Consider the following 13,347-nt stretch of genomic DNA (forward strand, 5'->3'; position numbering starts at 1 on the left):
GGACAACCTGTGGCTCTCCAGATGTAGTGAAACTATACATCCCAGCATGCCCTGCCACAGTTTTAGCATTCTCTAATAGCAAAACTGTGTAAAGTCATGATAGGACTTGTAGTTTCACAACAGGTGGAGAGCCACAGGTTGGACATGCCTGCAAAACATCACCAACACATTAGAAGAATGAACCAACTTACAATCACAATTAGCTAGAAGAAATTTCAGACAACTAAGGACAAAGCACAGATGTTTAAATAAAAAAAATAAAAAATAATAACTCACCATCCTGCCTTGGCCGATCAGAATCCCGGACATGAGTCGCACCAACCACTTCTGGCGGAATGAGAGTACGCACAGGCTCCTCCCAATCCCGATAAGACGCTTGGAAGGGGTGTCCACCCCCGGTTTGGTGGGCGGACTTAGCCTCCATCGACATCTTGGCCTTGACATGGCGCTTGATGTCGTAAAATCGCTTACGACACGTGTCCTCGGTCCGCCTCACCACACCCTCACTATTAACAGCCACAACGACCTACCCCCACAGAACAGTCTTCCTGCGTGACGACACCTTTGCAGCATCATGACCAAACTGCCGATGATGCCTCATCAGCTCCCGCACCAAAGCCATATTCTCAGAGTAGCTGAATTTAACATTGCGGCCCGTCTTTGTAGTGGTGCGTGGCTGCGGAGCCACAGCACCATCACTATCACTATTACTGAAGGCCGCAGCAGCAACATCCCCCTCCTCCTCACTAACCTCCTCCGCCTCACTCACCTCCTCCCTCTCACTCACCTCCTCCCTCTCACTCACCTCCTCCACCTCACTCACCTCCTCCACAACACTCACCTCTGACTGGGACATAATCAGGACAAACAACAAATAACACTGAGAAAAAAAAACAGTAAACACACTCCTCCACTACCACTACACACCTCACACCTCACACACACACACACACACACACACACACACACACACACACACACACAGTCACTCACAAACAATGACAATAGACGTGAAAAAAAAACAATGACAAAAAACTAGACAGACTTTTAAATAACTACACAACAAGTATGACAAGACTACTTACACACACAGTACAGCACTCAACAATTGACAAAAACCTCCTCAAATCCTCCACAAACTCCCAAAAACTCACAAACTACGAACACACCTTCCTCTCACCTCTCCACTAGCTAAACCCACGAGGTGCGGAGGGTTGGGGGCGTTTTTATAGTAATGAGCACAGTCACTCCTCCATCACGAATCAAACCAATCACGGACGAGTGACAAAAATGAAACTTAGAAAAAAAACGCGGCCGGAAACGGAAAAACACTGCCGTAACCGAAATGTGACGCAGTGGTAAGAAAACCTCATAACACGGCCGCAAAACCACTAAATCGGCCGCATTCTACCTTACAAAACCACGAATGACATCGACATCGGAAAACACCAAAAATACAAATACGACAGCTTAGTAAATGAGGCGTAACAAATTCAAAAAGTTGCAAATTTACACATTCGATGTCATTCGTGATGAATCTCACTCCAAATCAGTACAAATACGAATTTTAGTAAATATACCCCTATGACTCTACATCCGAGACCTAACCAACCAGCACAAGCGAGACTTGTTTTAATGAGACCTCAATGGGTCATGGTCGACCGGACTGATATTATCAGGAGTATAGATCCTAATAACAATGTGTGTGCGTAGGGGTACCTTCTGTATTACCCCGTGATTATGGATAATACATTTCACTGATTTTTATTAGTTATCTAAGAAAAGAAAAAAAGGAAAGGGAGAAGAGAAAGTGGTGATCCTGCTGTTGGCATCTAGTCAAAATGGGTAATTAATTACAACACTAGGTATTCTCTGGGGGTCCCCCTCACAGATACTAACCCAGCCCACCACCATTTTGTTTCCAAGATCGGACGAGATCGGGCTCTGTCGGTGGGGTATGGTAGTAATTTGTTGACACAATTGGTTGACTCGCCAATGAGAGTGCACCTATTAAAGAATTCAAGATAAAGACACAAAATGCGGATCTGCTTTCTACGTTAGATGCAGGGTTAACGTGTGAATCATAGATGAGAGTCCGCTGATATAAGAGATAGGTAAGAGTAAGAAAGTACAGATAATCTGTATTTAGGGATTATATCAGGTATTAGCCTGATACACTATGAGGGTATGGTATGAAGGAGTTTATTATGGCTTATTGCACACTCAGAAAAAAGCACCCCTGGGGGCCAGATCAGGATATCATGTCTTATAGCTTGTGCTAGATTTACATCTGATTAATAGAGAGACCGGCCACTAAAAAAGGGATTGTGTGTAGAAAAATGTAATGATATCCTTAAACCCTGTTGGTTTTACAGGGATTAAAGTTTTTAGGAGCCCTATGATATTAATTGCTCCCAGTTACTTGCAGAGTGTATCATACATATAAATTGCAGTTGCTGTATCCTGTCTATAACAGCCTTATTGTCACTGTGTCAAGAGATCAACAGGATTTCTAGCTACACATCTACACATAGATATTTGTTACAGGAGGGTACAAAAAATACCAGTCCCTGCCCAGGTCCCTGGGTCAGGTTAAGAGGATCTAAGTATTACTCCTGGTGTCCTTAGGTCAAAGCTGGAAAAGCAGGAAAACGCGTTTCACCCATCCTGCGGGCTTGTTCACTTCCAATGCTGCCAGTTGCAGTGGTGAGCCAGGTTTAAATACCTGTTAGAGGGAGACCCAGCCATTCATTGGGGTCAGATTATCTACCTAATTGATTTCAGATGATCCGCTGTGATCAGCGGAAATGACGTCCTCTCTCAGGTTGCTATGACAACTAGGTAATAATACGTACTGAGGGAACTGAGGGTACTGAGGGAAAGATGGGTCATATGTGAAAGTGCAAACGGCCGTACCTGACATTGTTGCCGCTGCACCGGATCAGCTAGTTATTAGCTGAGATTACTAACGCCCCATGTCGTCTCCTCGGCTACCCGAGCAGAGACGAATACGTCATATCAGGTTAGATGTCTCTGCGTCCCGTCGCCAGGCAACCGAGAGAGGAGTGTTCCTGTGTGTATAGTGGAAGTGATGTCCTCTCTCCGGTTGCTAGGCAGCTGCACGATTGGAGAAGGGATAACTCTTATGTGGGATTATAGAAGGTCATACCCGACATTATTGCCACTGCAACCCGGTCTGCTATTTGCTCGCTGGGTTCCTTGAGCTCCGTGTCGTCTCCCCGGCACCCCGGGCAGAGACGATTATGTCATATCGGGTTATAGCCTCTGTGTCCCGTAGCTGGACAGCTGAGAGAAGAGTGTTCATTTGAAAGTTGGGGGCAGGTAGACGTACTGCACTCTAATGTGCGGTACCCCGATGGCCCACGTTAATTGATTTGATTGTGTTGTCTACACGCAGAGTCAGTGGGTGTGGATAAATTGTATCGATATTAAATAAACTAGGTCGGACAAGACCATGATATCAGACTATTGTTTGTAACTTTGCCGTCCTACATTGGTAATGATATTGATATTAATTACCCTGGTATAGTTATCCATGGTTGCGGAAGAATAGCGCATCCATGTCTTGGCCCAGGGCTGGGGTATTGTGCCTCTTGGTGTTGTTTGTATGCTTCAGTGGCTTAGATAATATATGTGCCCCTTATTTTTAGGGAGAAAATATTGCGATGACTGGATAATTAAAGTGTTCCTATGAAATTGAGGAAAATGGGGAAGGGACTTGGTAGTGCTGACCTTATCCTATTACTATTTAAGGGAGTGCTACTTGCTATTGGGGTAGTATGTTAGGTTAAATATTGAAAAGTTTGATCTATTAACCTTGTGGATAGTGTGAGTGAGACACTCAAATGGCTGATACAGTGTTGAGAAAGGAGGTGTGCCCGTTGGAAAAGTAAGTCTATTTATGTGCTAAGGAGGTGTGCTGTGATCCTCTTGATAGATGTCCATTTTATAAGTTGCTGGGGGCCCATGGTGGAATGTGTGTGGTGTGTAAAGTGATCAAACCAACCGGAGTAAAATACGTGTATACTTCAAGGTGAATAAGGAAAGAATATTTGACGTGAAAGGTGTCCAAAAAGTGAGATGAGGGGAATGTGTGTGGGTCTTGCGATAGCTGGAGAAGGGAGGGTGTAAGGTGTGCTGAGATTATATGTGATAACAAGTATATTTTAGATTCATACCAAAGGATACAGTTTGTGAGAGACACATATTAAAATAAGGAATGAAGATGAATAAAGAATAGTTGAATTATTATAAGAAGAATGATATAAGAGATTATATATTAACTGAAAAAGGATAAGAGATTTATCAGGGTTAAGAATAATATTGTTTGTGCGAGATGGTGAGTATATCACTAGTGAGTCTATTATTTGTCCTCTTGGTACTAAGGGTATGTACTTGAAAGGATACCAAATAGAACTGATATTGGGTGATAAAGAAGGTAAGTGAAAAAAAGATAGATAAGAGAACCATAGTAGGAGAAAAGTGCCGCGATTCCCTGTTTGTCAACCATGCAGAATAGGCAATAAGTGATGTGTGACCAAAAGGAGAAAATGAGTGGAAAAAATTATAAATATATATAGGGGAGATAACTGAATAGGAGACCCATTGTGAGAAATGGTGCCACGATTATTATCGTGCACGGCCATGCAGAATAAGGAGGTATTTTCGTATAATCAGGTTACCTAAAGAAATGAGCTGTAGTTTATGATTTCATTAAGGCCCATTGGTTTGTATGTGTTGAGTTTGAATATCCACTCCGTTTCTTTCTTCAAAAGTTCCTTACTAAGATCTCCTCCTCTGATGCCCAGCTGCACTCTTTCCAGACCATAGACCTTTAGTTCTTTCAGAAAGTCCGTGTGACAGGAATGAAAATGTCTAGCCACAGAGGTCAGTTTTCTCATTCGTGTGAGATCGCTAGCAGCATTGCGGCAGGTTCCTATGTGTTCCAATATTCGCTCCTTAAATTTTCGGGTCATCATCCCTACATACCTCAGGTTACAACTACACTCAATGCAGTAAATCAGACCTTGGGTACTGCAATTGAAGAATTGTTTGATGGGTATAAGCTTGCCATATTGGTCACATATGGAGTTTACCTTAAGTATCTGGGGACATGCTTTACAGTGTCCGCATGGAAAATTACCCCTCAGTGTGTTTGGCTTGGTTGTCCTTGATTGGAAATGACTCCGTACTAGGAGGTCCTTGATGTTGCTTGATCTCCTCCAACTCATTTGTATGTTTGTATCTATCAACAGTGCCAGGGTCTTATCCAGTTCGAGTATAGGGAGATGTTTCTCAATAGCCTCCTTGATCTGTCTCCATTCCGGACAAAAAGTCCCGATAAATCTGATCTTGTCATCTGGTTTGCTGGGAGTTTTGGTTGGGAAGATAAGACTATCCCTAGGTATCTTAATTACTTCTTTGTATGCCCGTTTCAGAGATCTTTTACTGTAGCCTCTCTCATGTAAGCGATGGGAGAGTTCTTGGCTTTTAATTTTGAAGACCTTTTCTTCTGAACAATTTCTTCGGAGTCTCAGGAACTCTCCCTTGGGTATATTCTCTACCGTTGGTGGGAAATGCGCCCTGGTTTGGAACAAAAGGCTATTGGTTGATGTTTCTTTTCGGTAGAGTTCAGTTGATAAATTGCCTGTGTTGGATTTGTAAATGTTGATGTCGAGGAAGGCTATTTTCTCCTGGTTGATGGTATGTGTCAGCTTTATGTTCAAGTGGATTATGAGAGTGTGGATTTATTTTATTAATGAGCTAATAAAAGTTATGTTTTAATCTTTAGTCATATAACTGATTACTGTAGACTGTAAGATGATTTTAGGTACTAATGAAATCTATGGTTCATCACAAGCCATCAAGTAGGTGAGAGGATTGTTCCTCAGTATGTGACACCTACAGAAAGTGTAAATTTACTAAAGGTTGAATTAGAATGATTTTAAATTGATCTAAATTGATGCTGTTTCAAGGGCTAAAGTGCACATTTACTAACATTTTAAAATCAATACTACTACTACTACTACTACTACTACTACTACTACTACTACTACTACAACCATTTATTTATATAGCACATATTTTTCTTCAGTTCTTTTAAGAGAGAATATTTGGCTATTAACATTAGTCCCTGCCCCAGTGGAGCTTACAATTTATATTCCCTATCACATGTACACACAGACACATACACGCTAGGGTTCATTTCAGTTTGGAGCCAATTAACCTACCAGTACAACCGGAGTACACAGGGGAAACCCACACAAGCACGGGGAGATTATTCAAACTCCACACCATAAGGGACATAGTCTGAAAGACCCTGTGACCTCAGTGCTATGAAGCAGTAATGCTAACCATTACACCATCCGTACTGCCCAAATACTGTATAAAAAAGACTTTGATAGTAAATGTTCATTTTAGCCACTGAAACACATCCTTTTAGACTGATTTCAAATTAATTTAAAATCGATTAAACTGACCATTAGTATATTTACCACCAACTGTCAAACATGAAGGAGGAAGAGTGATGGTCTGGGGCTAATTTGCTTGATTCCAAATTAGCAATTTTCACAGAATAACTGGCACACTCTATCAGAATCACTGGCACACTCTACCACAAGGTCTACCGCAGCATTTGCAGAGCTATGCAATCCACTCCGATATATGCCTGGTTAGTAAAGAACAAGATGGTAAACTTCAAATTATGGAATGGCTAGCAATCTCTAAACTTAAACCCCATTTAGCTGTTTTGAGTAGAAATGGTTAGAAAGATGAATGCAAAACAATGTCTGCAACACCGTTGAGAACTTCCCAAACAATATTTGATATTCATTGTAAAAAGAATGGCACAAGTATGTTCAATGGCTATACAGTATCCGTCAAGGGTGGCTGCTTTGTTGAGTCAAAAATGTAGATTCATTTTTGATCAACAAAACAAGCTGTTTTATTGATATTTATAAATTTATATATCATTCTCACATGTGATGATGCAGAAAAACTCTTATTTATACACATTATCACATAATTATCATTAAAAGTAACAGAAATACTCTTTTGGACCTGACTATGAAGACCTGTTTTAATTAATATATTTAAAACTAACGGTAACTTCAGTTACAAAGAGTTTCCAAATACATACACAACCTCTGCTCATCTCCTGTGATGCTTAATACATTTTGTACCACTTTGCTTGCTTTCCCCAAAGGAAACTACTGTAAGGACTGCTGCTGTTTTGCCTTCAAAGGACAGAATTTGTTTTTATTGCAGTAGAAATCTGCTTCTGTTTGTTTTGCAACTGATCCCTCAAGGCTATCAATCAGTTTCTTATAAAACCTGCTGTCCTACTCCACAGATGCTTCTAAAAATATTTTGAAGCAACTTTAATAGAAGCACAATGTGAACAAAAATGCAAAGTTAAATACACCACTGTTTGTTTCAGGGCAGTCGTATTGAATTATTTGGTGATAATTCAACACAAATGTACCAAGTTGTTTAAAAGAATGCAAAATGTCATCCCAGTCCACCAACTTGCAAAAGGGTTGAATGTGATTCTGAATGGACGGATAATACAACATATGATGTGGATCTAGTGTCATGCCATTTGTTTTTTAAATAACACTTGCTTAATCTGTAGTTTGTAGTGTATTTTACCAATATAGCATTTGTAAGCATAGGCGTGCGCAGCACATTTTATTAGGGGGTGCACCGTTGGAGGGGTATGTCTAGCACCATCTATTGATGGTCAACACAATATAAAATTTCCACCCTTGTACCAATCCTAATAAAGCAGATACATTGTCAGATGTTGTGGTGTGCACCAAACAAACACCCCTGATGGCACTCACTGCAATTACACTGCTCCTCCTCAGCCTGGTCTGGCTCACTCTCTCTTTCCCCTGCAAGCTGCCGCAGCTTACTTACAAGTCAGTCACTCACTGACACTGACAGTCATAGACTAGTACTGCCACTGCTGGAAAAACGAGTGACGTGTCAATATTGCTGCCGGCCGCCTGCCAGTATTGAATTTGTCTTCCTAAGAGGAACTCTGGCTGCATGCTGCTCCGCATCAGTGGCTGGCATTGGCATAGCATAGAGGGAGAAAGGTGGGCGTGTGGCGGGTGTGACGGGTGGGCCTGCAAGCAGCATGATGTAATCACGTCACATCATGCTGTTTTTGTACATGGAGGTGGAGCAGGGAGTTTGAAAGCCGGTGGCAGTGGCACCCTTGATTAACCCAGCCATCCGGTCAGTAATGCAGTCCTGACAGGGTGCAGCACAAAGGGGACAGTAATCAGCCTGCTCGGCAATCGCTGCATCAGGCATGTGAGATCGGGGTGCCAGACATTAGGGGGTGCCTGTGCGCACCAGGCACCCCCCCTGCGCACACCTATGTTTGTAAGCTACAGTAAGATAATGAAATATGGTAAAATTCTACCTATTTAATACCTAAAGGATTGAATTCAATGAAACAAACATACCATGTTCATAATTAACCTGTTTTTATAAAAAAGTGAAGTTACATATTGAATTAATACTTGTTGCATTAAATAATCAAAGAGCTAAATCATCATATAAGACCTTTTTCTTCAAAGAGAGTGATTTTGATTTGGGATAAAAACTCCAATGTCTTAATGAAAAAGAAAAGGAAATGCATTTATTTTCTAAATTAGTTACTAATTATACCTACTCACAAAGAAGCAAATGTACTATACCTTGTAGAGTGATAAAATAGAGAGAGATAAACTACAAACCAATCAGCTCCTGTCATTTTTCAAACATAGCCTGTAACGTGGCAGTTAAGAGCTGGTTGGATTGGATCTAACTCTCTCTGCAAATGTTATATCTGCCCCTCCTCCGGCAGTGCACATGGTTTTGCCCAACTGCCAACAAATTTGCTCATACTATCAGGTCTGAATTACCCCCTTGAAGTGGCAGATTCTACTACAGGTATTAATACTGGGATACCTAGTGATCTACTTTCACAGACTGAGCTACTTCTTTATCATATGCATTTTTCAGTTATGAAATTATGAAATACAGAATAAATTAGATTCTTTGGCCATTGTAGATACATTTATAGGGAGAAGTTTGGCACTTTAAACATTACTAATAATAAAGCCACACAATTTTTTTTTTTTTTTGGGTGGGATGCTTGTTTTTCAAATACAAAAAAACAAACAAACAAAAACAAATGGTCATAGAGGAGGGTTTAAAACCACAAGTATGTGCTTACATGTGAGAATAACATAGGGGTAATTCAGAGTTGATCGCAGCAGCAAATTTGTTAGCAGTTGGGCAAAATCATGTGCACTGCAGGGGGGGGCATATATAACTTGTGCAGAGAGCATAAGATTTGGGTGTGGTATGTTCAATCTGCAATCTAAATTGCAGTGTAAAAATAAAGCAGCCAGTATTTACTTTGCACATAAAACAAAATAACCCACCCATATCTAATGGGCCCTACACATATAAAGATCTGCCGCCGAGCTGCCAGACGGCGGATCTGGCCGACGGGCGACCCCGCGGCGGGGGGGGGGGGCCAGTGATGGGGGAGTAAAGTTTCTTCACTCCCCCCATCACCCGGCTCCATTGAAGTGCAGGCAAATATGGACGAGATCGTCCATAATGGCCTGCATGTACAGCCGACGGGGCACCAGCGATGAACGAGTGCGGGGATGCGCATGGTTCATCGCTGGTGACTCCACACTCAAAGATATAAACGTTATCTCATTCAATAATGAACAAGATCGTTCATATCTTTGAGGAATATTGGCCAGTGTGTAGGGTCTATAACTCTGCAAATATTATATCTGTAACACCTGCAGTGCACATGGTTTTGCCCAACTGCTAACAAATTTGCAGCAACGAACAGGTCTGGATTAGGCTCCTAATTCAGTCATTCAGGAGCTGATGCAGAGTTTCTCACACAATAGATGTGCATTTTTAAAAAAATGCACACAAAAGTAACATTCCAGTCTACAAAAGTACTTGAGTGTGGTGTATGTCAGACACACAAACACTTAAGGTATATTTAGTAAAGGATGATTCAAATCAATTTCCAACAATTTTAGGTCGGTTAAAATCAATCTTAACCGATGATGGCCTTCCAGAGCAAAAACACACGTTTACTAACATTGAAAAAATGTATATAAATAATCATCTGTAAGTAAATGTGTTTTATCCCTCAAAGTCATTCTTATTTGATTTGATGGAAATCATTTAAATCAATCTTTAGTAAATATACCCCTTACATTCAACCCTATATTGAAAACTAGCTATTGTTCCCAGTGCTGCCAGTTTTTCTTTCTCTCTCTCTCACACAGAAATTTTCTAAACGTAGATTGTAAACTATTGTAAATGTACCACAATCCAGTGTATTTACATTGATAGGTGTATTGTAATGGAAAAGCCTGTTTGTAACCTCAGTTTGGTGGTGAGATAGGGAATAATCAGTCATAAATTAAAAAAATGCACCAATCAAAATATATTCACACACTGTGTGTTATCTTGATTGTGGATAGTTGTTATGGCATAAAATCTAAATATGAGGTGTAACAACTGGTTGAACGTATACCAAGGCACTTACTGTACATAAAATACCTTTTATGGATGGTAGTTTGTCTGACTTGGTATAATGCAACATATTGATGTGATCCTCGACTATACAATCATTACATCTTATTTGTTATATATGATTAAAGAATGTAAAAATGTATTTCTTGCTCATGGATTTATTAGATAACTCAATTGCAATCATAACATGTGATTCATGCAATCAGCATGTCGACCATCACAATGTTGACATTTTTAATGTCAACTATACAATGTCAATAGTTATATTGTCAACATTGCTGAAATCATGATAGCTAACCAGGGACACATCAAGAGAGGAAGAGGCACGTTTGAGTTTCTTCTTCTCTAGACACTGGGAACTAGGAGGTCAGTAGGAGACCCTAGCATTGTCCCAGAGTGCACATGTGCAGGACTCTGGGAAAATTGGATAGTGACCATTTTACCAGTGTTTTTCTTACTGTGCATGCACTAAACACTGGGAGATGCTGGTGGTTTCTGTAAAGCTACTGCTGCCGACATGGGAGTCTGGAGGGTAAGTATTGAAAAAAATGGATGCAGGGTGTACGGTGTGGGCCAACTGGACCCCGTGAGCCCATGGGCACTGCATACACTGCACCCATTATAGATATGCCAGTGCAGCTAACATATCAACATCTGCAAATGAAATTATCTCTACAACTGCTGGAATAGCAACATCACCGCACTACCGATTGCCGAGTATACCAAACCCACATGCCACCTAATGGCCTACAAGGATCTAGAGAAGATTGTAGATATGTGCGGTAGTCTCTGGAAGTGATATTACTGAGGCCTGGTTACACATTAGAACGATGTGTACCTGGCCAACTTGCTGGCCGCCTGGCCAACATCATATCGGAGGTACATCACCCTGTACCCACCCTGACACTGATGAAAGAGGTAAGAGTTCATTCCAACTGTCATAAACTGACACTGTGATACTGTAACATGCTATTTTATAAGCACTTTATTTGATTATACAAATTAACTTAAGATAAGCACAACAACTGGTGTAGGGCACATGCAGCACCAGGACAATGCTGGTATTCTGAAGAAACAGATTGTAAAATGTCTTTTTAACAACAATTTAATAATTCTTCTTATTGGTACCTTTAGTTACTTTATTTTGAGTGAAAAAAATATATTTAATTCATCAAATACTGTAAAAAGGGACAATTTAAAAATGATAGAGAGAAAAGCAATTAACAGCTTAAAGATAATTTGAATATCATTATGAAAGAAGCTGAAAAGATTTTTATTATAATGAATGTAATAGACTGTTGAATGAAAGAAAATTGTATTTACAACTTAAAAGTGCTCCCACTAAAGAATAGATCTGCTATTAAAATGTATTTTAGAAGAGACTCTAATAGTCGACATAATCACTAGACAGGAATTTGATTTGATTTGTTTCAGAGAAGCCTCAGATCCCGATATTACATATATTACCAAAGCTTTATAAAAATCTAGAAAGTCTTCCCAACTATAGATGACATTCATTCTCTATCTAAAAGTATGTTTGAATATCATAATTTCTTCTTAAAATCTTTAGTGACAGATCTGTGATAATTTGTAATGCATTCTACAGAGAATACTGTATTAATATAGTTGAAGCATTGAAATGGAAGATAATATAATCATGTTACTGTATATTCAAATGTGATTCGTGATCATCAAGCATGATTACTGGCTGCAGTGGGGTTTCTTTTTTATTACATTTTTTTAATAACAAAAATAAGCAAATTACTTTTCTTTTACCTTGCATCAAGTTTATTTAAATTTTTTTTTTAAATTTGACAATTATTTTATATCCTTCGTGTTATTGACACCATGGGCAATGGTCAAGTTTACATTAGTTTTGGGACAGATCTATTTATAATGGGCCAGATACAGAGATAGACAACATGTCAATGTTTTATACTGTGCATGCATATAAGTCACACTGCGCATCTGCTGCAATGGACTTGTGACTGCATTCACAATGAGGATTTATTTGCAAAGTGATTGACAGGAAGTGGCTGTGGGTATAGGGTCAAAGCAGAAATGGCTGGCGCCACAATATCTAAATACTGCAGCCAAGGAGATAAACAGAAGCTTCCAGAAAGCTTCCAAAGATGGATATAAAATCCAAAATAACCTTCTGCACTCACTTTAATATATATAAATTAGAAATGTGCAGCGGGCACTTTTCGTGTTTTGTGTTTTGATTTTGGTTCTAATGCCCCACTCAAGTTTTGGTTTTGGCTTGGCTTTGCCAAAACTATCCATTCGTGTTTTGGTTTTGGTTTTAAATCTGGATGATTTTTGAAAAAAACATAAAAACAGCTAAAATCACAGAATTTGAGGATAATGTTGATCCTACGGTATTATTAACCTCAATAACATTAATTTCCTCTCATTTCCAGTCTATTCTGAACACCTCACACCTCACAATATTGTTTTTAAGCCAAAAAGTTGTACTGAGGTGGCTGTATGGCTAAGCTAAGCGTCACAAACACCTGGCCCATCTAGGAGACGCACTGCAGTGGTAGACAGGATGGCAGATTTAAAAAATAGGCCCCAAACAGCACTTTATGCAAAAAAAAGAGGTGCACCGGGGTTGCTGTGTGACTAAGCTAAGCGACACAAGTGTGCGGCACAAACACCCCGCCCATCTAGAAGTAGCATTGTAGTGTCAGACAGGAGGGCAGATTTAAAAAATAGGCCCTAAACAGCACATGATGCAAAGAAGAAAAA

The 13,347-nt window shown here is 40.0% G+C and overlaps 1 pseudogene; it reads right to left on the minus strand.

Moving 5' to 3' along the window:
• Positions 1-1,850: 1,850 nt before the first annotated feature.
• LOC135052445 (5S ribosomal RNA) lies at positions 1,851-1,969 on the minus strand (annotated as a pseudogene).
• Positions 1,970-13,347: the final 11,378 nt, after the last annotated feature.

Source organism: Pseudophryne corroboree, chromosome 2 (assembly GCF_028390025.1).
Source record: "Pseudophryne corroboree isolate aPseCor3 chromosome 2, aPseCor3.hap2, whole genome shotgun sequence".
NCBI classification, from domain to species: Eukaryota; Metazoa; Chordata; class Amphibia; order Anura; family Myobatrachidae; genus Pseudophryne; species Pseudophryne corroboree.